Below are 14,032 nucleotides of genomic sequence, written 5' to 3' on the forward strand. Positions count from 1 at the left end.
TAAAAATATACATAAATTTATATGATAGGGAAGGGAGGATGCTGGGATAGACAAGTAGAGCTGTCCAGTATGTAGATTAATATATAATAGTAGATAATAATACAAATGGAAAGAAAATTTCCATGCACATTAAAATACAGCTGTTATTTTTTTTTCCAGTTTTTCCAGGAGAGAAGAGTTGAAGCATTTATGCTTTAGGCAGAGTAAGTTTTACCACATCTATTTTTCTTTGTGTGGGTAGGTGCAGGGAGCAGCAAAAGCAAACTGAGCAGCTTTTCTGGAGCCTAATATGTTTTGGCAAATATTCTTTAAGAACTGCTAATGACCTGTGAAAGGAAAATATCCAGTCAATTTGATATTAAAAAAATGATTATCCACAGAGCATTTTGTAATTTGCCAATAGCTATGAGCTGTTGGGGATAGTCAGCTCCAAAATTTTCTGGGACACTTACATATCTCTGCCAGGTAAAGCAAAACTGGGGTTGTCTTCTTAAAATTAATGTTTGAGGTTATAGTCCAAAAATAAAAATAAAATTAAAAAATAGGCAGCAGCTTCATGAAGGATAATGGAAACTAATTAAGAAGAATGAATTTTGCATAATTGCCTGGGAAATAATGGCTTTTATACATTTACATACTATTATACTAAGGCAGACCAGTCCAAATGAACCGACATCAAAAACTTCTGTATTTGTGCCCATATTAACAACAATATAGACAGGATTCCAGATTTACAAGGTCCTTTTTCCATTTTGTGAAAGTAAGGCAATACAAGGCTTGTTTACAGTGCAATTACTATGAGGTGACAGTGACTTATGTGTTAGTCAATAGGGCAGTACTCATTTCTCTCCAGGATTTTGTGTTTAGAGATGGCCTGTGTAAAACAGGACTGGTCCTTAACTCGAAATCAAATTTGGTTTATTGATCAGATTTTTCTCATACCTCCTAAATGTGTGAATTGGCAAGTCTATCATTCAATTCTTCATCTACCCCCATTACGGTACCTAGTTTGCAACTGGCAGCCTGACTTAATTACCAATTTGTAGCATATTTAATTTGTAAAGGGATATCAAAGTTTTCTTTGAGTGGACTGTGGAATGGCACAGCAATTGCAGAAGTGTCATTTGCAACTAAACACATAAAACCATTTCTGTAATTGTCATTTTTATAATACCTGAAGTAACTAACACAATAAACATTTTTTAAAAAAATCATCCATTAACAAAAGACATTTTGAAGTTGTTATGTAAATTAAAGTTTTATAACATCAAAACAAATGTGAATTTTATTGTTGCAAGTGGGTGCTTCTGAATGAGCATTTGCTAAACAAGGTGTGAAATGTTTTGTGTGTACTTTCTTATGTAATCATCAAATGTGCTCTATATACTCCTTTATAAAGGGAAAAATTGTACATATTCTAAGTTGTCTGCATCTGAGCCCTTGGCATATTGGCTAAATATTCCATAATATACTAATTTGTTGGTAATTATAATAACAGTGCTTCACATTACTTATATGAGATTTATGCTTTACATTCTTTTTTGAAGAGAAATGTTTGAATATACTGGATGCATATTTGAAAATATTATATTATCCAAGTATATCAAAATGCAAGTACATGGTAAAAACTTGAAGATGCATTAAAAATTTATTATTTAGTTTTTCATGTTATTAATTTTATATGACTTATTCTTTAATATTCCAGATGTCAACTACTGTATAGCTGAAATATTCTGTCATGGTATAGCCTAAGATATGTTTAAAATCTTGGGTCTATGGGACATTGCTTCTGCTTTTCTCAATAACTTTCTTCCAATAAATTTATAAAACACAATCTGTTTTTAAGATGATATCTGCCTATAAGTGATTAGCCTATATTGTGCAAATATATCTTAAATGATGCCCAGATGCTGAATACATAAGCATCAATGACAAAATCATAATGCAAGTAAAATACAAGCATAAAATACAGCTTTAAATACACTGAATCTTTAGTTCATCTACATTGCAAAGTTAGGTTACCATAATTAATATCATCGATCGATCACCACACACACAATTCATGACATTTATTCACCGTCAAATTGGTTTCACGGATCAACACCTAAGAGCACATATAGGATTCACATTAATCAGGTGTCGGGCAGATGGGAGGGCAGGGAGAGGATGGGTGTACACATACTTAACAAGTGTGACACGCACATCTGGGGGATGGACATGCTTGAAGCTCTAACTCAGGGTGGGGGCAGGGGCAAGGGCAATATACATAACCTAAACTTTTGTACTCCCATAATATGTACAATTTAAAAAAATCTATGTAGTGTCTTATTCACTTAGAATACACACTTTTGAATACAGAACTAAGACATTTTCAATATGGCCCTATAGGCTAGATTAACATTTTTGCAATATTTCCTTAGTATAACCATGGAGATGAAATAAGATCAATGATCAAATCAAGAGTCAGGAACAGCCCCAGCCTACACAAACAAATACTATTAAAACTTCCCCTACGCTGCCCCAACTCCTCGCTGCAACCAGTCTGAATTTAACAGAAATCTAACAATTCTGAAACTTGATGAGGATAAAGATAATAGGAAAATTGAACTTGAAATATCTTTTTACAAATATCCCATTAGTTGAAAACTATGACCCAGAACATTACCTATGAACCAAAAGATTGGTTCATGGAGATGTAGGGAAAAAAATGTCTAACTTATATATGTGATATGTATATCCTTAGAACAGAAGTGCATATTAATTAGATTCAGTAGCATATGTATGAACTTAACCAAGAGGCTAAATTAGATTGACAGATAATTACATAAGAGATCAAGGAATCATCATAAAAATGAATCTTTTTCTCTCCCATAAAACAAAGACTTCTTCAATATTTTTGCTTTATCACCCCCATTGCCTGGGTTTCTTCTCAAAGGGCACCATAAAGTCCAGGAGACTTGTTATAATTTACATAATTATATGTATATTACAGACAGTAATAATAAGGAAGAGAGAAGCAAAATCATCTATCTCACTGAAATTCAGTTCCCATGCCTTTCTTGAAATGCCTCACAACGCTTTTATTTGCATCTCACTATCTGGAATTTGGGCACATGTCACTTCTAGCTACAGGAAATTTTGGAAACGTGATCTTTTAGTTGCCTCCTTGCTGCTTAAATAAAAAATGAAAACTGTATTCTAAAGAAGTAGAGAATTAATATTAGGTAGAAAATTATAGTCTGCTGTAAATAGTTTTAAGTCATATATTCTCCTGCTTTTTCTTATTTTATTACATCCTAACTTTGTTAAAATAAATTGTTAAGCCCTTAGATCAATGACATAGCTACTCATGCAATGTGTCAGGAGCCTAGAGACATTCTGTAAGGACAGCAAGGACTGCTATATTGGTTTTACCTAATGTAGGCATCAAAATTATGATGCTACTTTATAGGTAACATATATTCTGTCAAGTTACCTATGGAAAAAGGTACTTCGAATTGTTGATTCTTGTTTATTTTTATTTACAGGCTTTATAAAGATTAAAGTTGATTCTATTGAGCATGATTAAACTTTCTCTGTGTTACAGACCTAATCCCACACACTGTGATTAATATCTGATAACACCCTGATAATAACCAGGGTGGCTGGGGAAATATTCTCTGCATTAGTACTGTTGAGATCCATTCTCTGATTTTGATCCCCCTCCGTGATGTATACTAGAACTTTCAATTCCTTCTCCAAGGTCTTTATAACTAAATTGTATTCATTTATGTGTATGCTCTTAATAGAGTTTAAGAGACTAAATGTTGGGGCTTCTCTTGTTACTCGGGGATTATGGGCTTTAATCTATTTCCCCAACCTTCTAATTTAAGCACAGTTTGCACTCTATCTAGAGGAACAGGAGGCCTCAATCCTGGGGCTGTGTTCTCTCTGGTATCAATATAGAAATATTTCAGAGATGTTTTAGCTGCATAAGGGCTTTAAGCTTTAGAATTTGAATAAAATATGGATACCCTATTTTTATTTTGCTATGACAATTTGTCATATTGCTATGACAATTCAATTAAACAACATGAAAATAGTAGGAAGTAGGTTCACTGAATGCTAAATATCATTTGGGTTACACTTGGGTCTCAAATTACCTAAATTCTTTATTTTATGAGATTTTTTTCTGTAGAATTAGTAGGGCTTTCTAATTTCAGTTATTATTGTTTTTAGTAGAAATACTATTCTTCAAAGAAAGTCCAACTATTGAGGAAAAATAAATATTTTTTTAAATACCTCTGAATTAGCATTATTAATTAGACTAATCCAGTGCCAAATAACTAAAAAGTACTACCAAAGAGTAATTGATGAGCACAGATCTTTCATACCAATGAAAGGAAATTGATAATTATGGTAGGCTGAACAATGGAACACCCAGAGACATCCACATGCTAATCTCTGGAACCTGTAAATATTAACCTATATGAAAATGTCTTTGCAGATATGATTAAATTAAATATCTGGACATAGGGGGATTATCCACATGGGCCCTAAATGCAATCACATGCATTCTATAAGAGAGAAATAGAAAGAGAGATTTGACATACACAGAGGAGAAGGTAACATGAAAATGATGGCAAAGCTAAAGGTTAGCGTGATGGAGCCACAAGTCAAGGAGTGCCAGCAATCACCAGAAGCTGGAAGAGACAGAAATGGATTCTTCTCTAGAGATTTCAAATGTAGTATGACCCCTTTGACATCTGATTTTGGCCCAGTAATGTATATTTCATACCTCTGGCCTCCAGAACTTAAGAGAATAAATTTATGTTGTTTTAAACCACCCCGTTTGTGGTAATTTGTTACAGCATCTGAAGGAAACTAATAGAATAATTTGACATAAATAAGAATACTTTTGAGTCCTGATTTTTACTTTTAGTTGTTTAATGAGGGTTTACTTTTTTCAGCTCACCTGCATGACTAAAATTGTGGTCACATTTGATTTTGGAAAACTGATAGCAAGATGAAATTTTGCAGCCACTACTACACACGGAGAGTAGGAGTAGGAGGTTACTGATGGTCTGTGCTGTCTCAGGCTGAATACAAGACACTGGGTACAGAATAATAAACCACATTTTGTAGGCCCTTTCTGCAAAGATTACAGTTTATTGGAACACAGTAACAAATAAAACAGTAAATACTATGTTATGGTTCACTATTGAATTACAAATAAATATGAAAATGAAGAAAAATAAAATAAAGTCTTTGTCTCTCTTAAGTCATTCTAGACTGAGTAGTCAGGTTCAACTTTCATGAATATATGATAATATTTGAGACCTAAGGAATGGCAATAACTCAGTGATATTATGAGTAAAAGTAAAAATGTAATTCAACTCTGGGTTTCAATAAAATAGTGGCTTATAAAATCAATTGAGTTGTGACCTGCCATTCAAAAATAAAATAAACTAGAAAAGATCAGATATATCACATATGGTAAGGATAAGGGGAAGTATTATTTTGTAAGACTCTCGTTTCCATTTGTACACATACACACACACACACACACACACACGCGTGCACACATAAGCTGGATCACAGTATGAAATTTATTTCTTACTGTGGACCATGGCCATAAAGTTTAAAAGACACTATTCCAGGTAGAGGAAACAGTAGGTTTATATGTCCTAAAGAAAAAATACATAGTTTGAAATATCTAAGGAACTAATGAAGTTCATCGGACCTTACCTTAGTGAGCACTGGGTGGGATGGGTGGGGTGGGGCAGGTATATGGAGGAAGTACTTGGGCATGAGCCTGGTGAGGGCTGTGGGGTCTGCTCAGGCATGGTGTAAATGGAGGATCTGCTTTCCACTGACAAATATTTACTCAGCTGCGTAAAAGACTTATTGCAGAAGATCAAGGGTAGAAACAGGGATGCTGCTCCATAGATACAACAGTGGTCTAGGCAGGAGATAATGGTGGTTTGTATACAGATGACTATGATGGTGAAAGAAGATTCTGTTGGGAAGTGGTTAAAAAATGTGCACCATAGTAATGCCAATAATGTAATATTTAATTTATTTGGAATTGGTTTCCTTTTTACTTTTCTTCATATTTTATATCCGGATAGCACTCATTATATATACATAGGCATGGCAGAAAATATGTAATTGTATTTAAATTAAGTTCATTTTATAATCTTGCCTGAATATGATCTAAATGTTTTCATTTGTCCTCCTTCTCTCTTATATTCTTTCAATTTTCTTTGTGATTTTCTGAAAAACAAAGACTATAGAGTATTAAAATTGAGAAAAAATAAAAACAAAAATGAAGAAAAATAAAATAAAGTCTCTATCCCTCTAAAGGTCATCATGCAATGTATTATTTAGTTTCAGAATTTCACCTGACTTCAACTGTCTACTTTAGGTGCCAGTTAGCTGATTCCAGGACTGGTGGTTCCCCTGTAATTACACCGTTTAACCTGCACATTCCTGTTTTCAAAATACACAATAGATCAGTGACTGAAAATTTTTTGTTGATAGTTTGCTTGATTTTGCTTTGCTTTTTATTTTCCATTTGAACTTGTTTTCTACTGTTAAGCAGAGCAGGCATAGCCTCCTCTAGATAAGTGAGAAACTGGGTATTGGGTAGAGTTTTAACTAACACTCCCTTTCAACATATTTCAGTTTTTTACTGACTTCTACACCTCAAGAAGCAATTTTTTCTCTTAATTCTATTCTACCTTATATGCAAAAATAAGGGGATGAGAAAATTGCTAAGAGAATTTGGCATGTGCAAATTAACTTACATTCCCTTTTCCAATTCTGTGACACCTCTTCCTTGGGTCATATATAATTGTGTAGATATTTTATTTGATGAGGATGAGTTCTTTCAATCTTGTGCACATGCTCCCTGGTCAATCAGCAGATCCACACAGGTCCTCAAATGTGCTGAAAAGAGAGTGCCAGCCTCATGATTTGCAAAGCCAGTGTGTTACTATTCCCCTGGTTATTAAAGGAAGCCAGTTTGGCAAGCTGCAGATGTACTTTTATGCATTTGGGTAACAGTAGTGTTTTTGTGTATGAAATTAACACCCTGTACATGGGTGTTCTCTCTGTGAACAAACATAGCTTCTGTTCAAAATTGCTTTAGCTTATCCTGAAGTAACAAACAAACTCATTCTAGAGTCTTTTGATTTTAAATGTATCACCCTTTTAAGTTTTTACCTACATAATTTTACAAAGTTAATGGGCAGAGAAAAGTTTGAAACACCGTAACATGAACAAAAAGAATTAATAATCCAGGCACTAGAATTATCTCCTAGAATAATGCATTAATTCATTTAAGAAACATTTTTTTAAATCACATCTGTGATTCAATTTGTTGTCACAAGTACAATTTTACCCTGATCAAGAGTGAATAGCACCTGGGTCTGTGTTAAAATGAGCATATTGTGCTGCTCATAAGAGATGATCTAAGGATCATGCTAAATCTTGACATTGTACATGGAATGGACATACTTTGCCTCAGTGAGAAAAAAGTCACAACATATGGTCAGGAACTAACTGGGTCCCTCATTGTCTAATTCAAGAACTCTAGGCTAGTACAATTTAGTACAGAAAAATTCATTCCTCTTGGCTTTAATGTATTATACATTTTTATTTCACATTCATTAAAAAAAAGACAAGGTGAATATAAAAAATCATGTCAATAAGTGCCACCTGCATATTTTTCTTTCATTTTATTCCTGGTCCCTATCTTACAGGACCAGGAATGTTTTTTTATATCAACATAAAATATCTGGAAGAAGTGATTACTCTTATTTTTAGTTGTTATAGTTGAATGCTTGATTCAGGAACTTGTATTGTGTTCTGCTTTTAAATTTCATTAATAGTAATTTTTCTTGACAGCAAATCTCTGCTATTCTACACTTTTTAAAAACAGAAATCCTTAGAATGGAAATTGCTCATGAGTCTCAGTTTTGTGAGCTGAGACTGGCACCTACTGGTAAAGTAAATTCATTTCACAGCTGTAATGAAATTTTTCCAACATGGAAGTAGTATAATATACGGTTTTTGTGAGCTACTGTGATATTGCTTTCATTTTAGTTAATATCAAAATTAAAAATTATAAAATATTACCTATGGTCATATTATCTAAGTTACATTTTGAAGATAAAAGGTAGCTGATGTCCACTGAGTTAAAAAATTTAGTAAAACTACAAACTGCTATTTAGGTTGGAAAACAAATTATAATCAATACATCTGTGTTGACTATTGAAAATAACTGTGTCCCAAAGGACTGCGTTAAGAACTACAATGCACATGGCCGGGCGAGGTGGCTCACGCAGGTAATCCTAGCACTCTGGGAGGCCCGAGGTGGGCAGATTGTTTGAGCTCGAGAGTTCAAGACCAGCCTGAGCAAGAACAAGACCCTGTCTCTATTAAAAGATAGAAAGAAATTAGCTGGACAACTAAAAATATACATATAAAAAAAAATTAGCCAGGCATGGTGCCGCATGCCTGTAGTCCCAGCTACTCGGGAGGCTGAGGCAGAAGGATTGCTTGAGCCCAGGAGTTTGAGGTTGCTGTGCGCCAGGCTGATGCCATGGCACTCTAGCCAGGGTGACAGAGCGCGATTCTGCCTCAGGAAAAAAAAAAAAAAAAGAATTACAATGCACAATACATAGAAGAGCTCAGATAAGCCTAAAAATTAATGTGAAATTAGGAATACATTATCTCACAAGGTAGTTCTATCAATGATGTTTCTAAGCCTAGGTGAGATAAATAGCAAGCAAAAATCCCATATCAGTGATTTATGTAGTACATAGGAGGTAGACAATGACATTTAAGATACTAGTTTTTTGTCCTCCAATCTGTTCTTGCATAGGTGGAATGTAGTAGCATCTAGGTCTATCTAGTTGCCCAAATCCTAAATTTAAAGAATCATTTTTGATTTCTGGCTTTCCCATGTTCTTTTCTTTATTACCTCAGCAAATCCTCTTAGCTCTCCATCTAAAATATGTCCTATATTTATCCATTTCACTTAAGCTTCCCTGCTACCCTTTGCCAAATCACTGTCTTCTCACCTGGAATACAAGCCTATTAATTGGCAGGGGTGAGGGTGGGTCTTGCTTCTACTATATTATAATTTTAATAATCCTATTTTCAACACAGCAGAGTGATTTTTAAAAATGTAAATCCCATATTTAAATTGCATCATGAGCTACTGAAAGAAAAAAAAAAAATCTCTGTATCCAGGACAATGCTTGGCACATATTATGTCCATAATATTAGTAATATTTGCAGTCATATTATGTTAATTATAATGTCTTCATATTAAAAAACACAGCATACTAAACTTTCTGAATCACAAATATGCATTTAGATAGATGATAATTTTAAAAGATATATAAACAGTTATTCACAGCATTAAATTTTTGATTAAACTGATTACATAGTTGATATATTATACTACATAGTTTCCAGATTCATAAATACCTTAGCAGAGAAAAATCTTACATTTTATTATTGTAAAGGCACTTATTTGGTTAAAATACCATTGAACCATTTCTATATTGATACCAAAGAGAACATATCCCCAGAATTCTGGAAGTAATAACGTTATACATGTTAATTATTTGTCTTCAAATTTTTCCATTAGGTAGAATGAATATCTAAATTAGAGCTGTCAAGTACTACTCTGGGTATCCGGGATATTTTTAACAGCTTTATTGAGGTGTAATTGACAAACAGAAAACTGCATGTATTTAAAGTGTACAATTGATAAGTTTTGACATGTGTAAACACCCATGAAATCATCACCAAAATCAAGATAATGAAGGTACCTGTAACCACCGAAAGCTTCCTCAAGCCCCTTTGTAATCTCTGCCTCTAGCACCTTGCCACCTCCTCCCACCCCCGCATAGACAACTGATCAGCTTCCTGTCACTATAGATTAGTTTGCATTTTCTAGAACGTTATGTAAATGGAATCATACATTTTTGACATTCACTCTGCAAAATTATTTAGAGAATTATCCTTATTGTAGCATGTATTACTATTCAATATCTTTTCATTGCTGAATAGTGCTCCATTGTATGGACATAGCCTATATGCTGTTTATCCATTCACTTGTTTTGATTTCATTTCTCTTGCCTAGATATATGCTAGTAAAATGTCTGGATCATATGATATATGTATATTTAACTTACTGAGAAACTGCTAGACTGTTTCCCAAACTTCCTCCATATACTAATCAACTCCTGACATGATCAGTCTATTTAGTTTTAGTCATTCGACTCGTGCAGTGGTTTCTCATTATAGTTTTGATGTATTATTTCCTTAATGACTGATAAGCATCTTTTATGTTTATTTCTCATATGTGTACCTTTTTTGATGATGACTCTGCTCATATATTTGGCCGTTTGTAATTGATTAATTTTCTTATTTTGTTTGAAAAAATTATATAATGTAGATGTCAGTCTTACCATATATATGCATTGCAAGTATTTTCTCCTAGTCTATGCCTTGTGTTTTTTTTTCTTTTTTTTTTATTTCAGCTTATTACAGGGGTACAAATGTTTAGGTTACATATATTGCCTTTGCTCCCCCTGAGTCAGAGCTTCAAACATGTTCATCCCCAAGATGGTGCACACGGCACCCATTAGGTGTGAATATACCCATCCCTTCCTCCCCCACCACCTGTTCTACACCTGATGAATGTTACTACTATATGTGTACATAAGTGTTGATCGGTTAATACCAATTTGATGGAGAGTACATGTGCTTGCTTTTCCGTTCTTGGGGTACTTCACTTAGTAGAATGGGCTCCAGCTCTATCCAGGATAATACAAGAGGTGCTAGATCACCATTGATTTTTTTTTTTTTTTTTTTTTTTTTTTTTGTGGCTGAGTAGAACTCCATGGTATACATAAACCACATTTTTTAATCCACTCATGTATTGATAAGCACTTGGGTTGTTTCCACATCTTTGCAATTGTGAATGTGTTGTTATAAACATTCTAGAGCAGGTATATTTCTGCAAGAATGTCTTTTTTTCCTTTGAGTAGATGCACAGTAATGGGATTGCTGGATCAAATGGTAGTTCTACTTTTAGCTCTTAGAGGTATCTGCATATTACATTTCACAAAGGTTGTACTAGCAGTCTCACCAGCTGGGTATGAGTGTTCCTATCTCTCTTCATCCACACCAACATTTATTGTTTTGGGACCTTTTGATAAAAGCCGTTCTCATTAGAGTTAAGTGATATCTCATTGTGATTTTGATTTGCATTTCTCTGCTGATTAGAGATGTTGAGCATTTTTTCGTATGTTTGTTGGCCATGGCTTGTTTGTTTGATAAATCACAATTTATCATTTGTTCTTTTATGAATCCTTCCTCTAAAGTCGTATCTATTTTTTTTTGTTTTGTTTTGTTTTGTTTGCCCAAAATGAGGTCTGAAAGTTTTTTATCACCTTATTTTTATTCCACAAGTTTTATAGTTTTAAGTTTTACTTTTAGGTATTTATATTTATATTTAAAATGAGTTAGTTTGAGACCTCCAATTTTGTTCCATTTTAAAGTTGTTTTGACTTTTCTATGTGCTTTGTATTTTCTTACATATTTTAAAATTGGCTTGTCAATATTTACAAAAAAGTTAGGATTCTGATTGGAATTGTGATGTATCTATAGAACAACTTTAGAAAATTTAACATCTTAAAAGTGTTGAAGATTTTGATGCATGAGTACAATACCTTTTTCCATATATTTAGAGCTTCTTCAACTTTTTAATCAATGTTTTGTAGTTTTCAGCATTCAAGTCTTACATATGTTTTGTCAAATTTATCTCTGAATGTTTCATATTTTCAATGCTATTGTAAATGATTATTTTATAATCTCAGTCTGAGACTGTTTATTGCTAATATGTAAAAATGTAATTTGTTTATCTTTATTAATCTTGTAGTCTACAACCTTGTTAGCATGGCTTATTAGTTCCAATAGCTTTTTTTGTATAGTCCATCATATTTTCCATGTAGAAGATCATTCTCAGGGAATAAATAAATTTTTATTTATTTTTTTTTACTTTTTCCTTTACAATCAGAATGTCTTTTATTTTTTCTTTTTTTTTTAATTGCACAAGCTAGATCCTCCAGTAGAATAAAAGTAAAATGGACACCTTTTCTCTTGCTTCTTATCCTAGAAGGAAAGCATTTATTCTTTACTAATAAAATTTATCATCCATCAATGATGAATATAACACTCATCAATACAGATGATGTTAGCTCTAAGTTTGTAGATGATCTTTACCAGGTTGAAAATTTCCCTTTTGTTCCTAATTTTGTGCAGTTTTTTTAATCGAGAATGGATACTTGAAAAAAATGGATATTTGAATTTGGCAAATGCTCTTTCTAGAGCTCTAAGATGATTAAATGGTTTTATTTTTTATATTATAAATTAGATTTAGTGATTTCCAAAATTTAAATTGTCCCTTTAATCCTGGGATAAACCTCACTTGGTTCTGATCAATTATAATTATCTTTACATATTTTATATTTTAATATATTATATATATTTGAATTTGCTAAATTTTTAGACATTTTACATACATACTCTGAGGAATATTGTTTCTTTACTTTTTTTAATATTTAATTTAGTTTTGATATCAGGGCCTCATTCTGTCCTTGTTGGCCTCATACAAAGGGCTTTATCTGGAAGAACTTTTATTGAACTGGTATTATCTCTTTCTTAAAAGTAGATGAATTCACCAGTGCAGCTACCTGAGCCTGGAGTTTTTTTGTTGAGAAAGTTGTTAAATACAAATCCACTCTGTTTTATAGATACAGGGGTAAGAAAGGTATCTATGTATCCCAAGTTGATCTTTGGTAGGTTATATCTTTTAAGAAATGTTCCATTTTAACTAAAATTTCAAATGAAGTTATTCATAATTTTCTTTTATTTTCTTTTTAATATTAACAAAATCTCTTATTTTACTACCACTCTTATTCCCAAAATGAAATGATTTCTTTCTTTTCTTCTTATCAGTTTGCCTAGAAGTTTAATAATTTTATTGACCTGAAAGTAACAACTTCAGATTTCATTCATTTTCTTTACTATTTTTATTTGTTCATTTTTTATGTTCTTGACTTCCACTGTGCTCTCTAGTATTTCCTTTCTTCTGGTTACTTTGGAGTTAATTTGCTGTTCTATTCTAGTTCCTTAAAGTGAAAAAGTTATTGATTTGAGACCTTCTTTTCTAATACAGGGATTCATTCCTATGATTTTCTTCTAAGTAACTGTTATAGAGGTGCCCCCAAAATTTTGACATATTGTGTTTTTATTTTCATTGAGTTCACAATTCTTCGTAATTTTCCTCTTGGTTTCTTTTTTTGAACCAAAGATTAGTTAGAAGTGACATATTTAGTTTCCAAATGTTTGGGGACTATCCAGACATCTTTCTTATATTAATTTGCAACTCAGTTGTTTTCTTGACAGAGAACATGCTTTCATTGACTTGAATCCTTGTTGATCCTAAGAAATATTGATTTATAGAAATGCCCTATATATTTTTAGAGACAGATATGCTTTCAGAAGTCTTGCAAAGCTTTGCCCTAAAGGAAGATGTAAACGTGTTAATTCACATATCAAAAGTTGCCTCACCTAAGGAGGGCGTCTCAATGGTCAGTAGCAGCTGCTTTCCAAGGTGATGCTGCAATCCAGGCCTGTGGGTCTCACCTGTTTTGAAAGACAAAGCAGGTCTTGCCTAGAGCCATAGGATGCCAGAGCTGATCAACAAAGACAGGCCACCCCAGAGATGAGAGTTGATCAAACAGATATGCTGCTGCCTGAGCCAGGCCCAGACAGAACCATGCAGTTAAAGTAAATAGCTTAAGAAATGGCTCATGCTTGCCTTCTGAAATCTCTGTTCTAACAATAACCAGAGCCACGATGTCTCTGTTTTTGCTAAAGTAATAGCCATATCATAAACTTAGAAGTTTGCCCTAAGAAGATTTTATAACTCATTGTTTACCTAGATAGAGTTAGTTTAAGGATC

Source organism: Eulemur rufifrons, chromosome 3 (genome assembly GCF_041146395.1).
Source record: "Eulemur rufifrons isolate Redbay chromosome 3, OSU_ERuf_1, whole genome shotgun sequence".
Classification (NCBI taxonomy): Eukaryota; Metazoa; Chordata; class Mammalia; order Primates; family Lemuridae; genus Eulemur; species Eulemur rufifrons.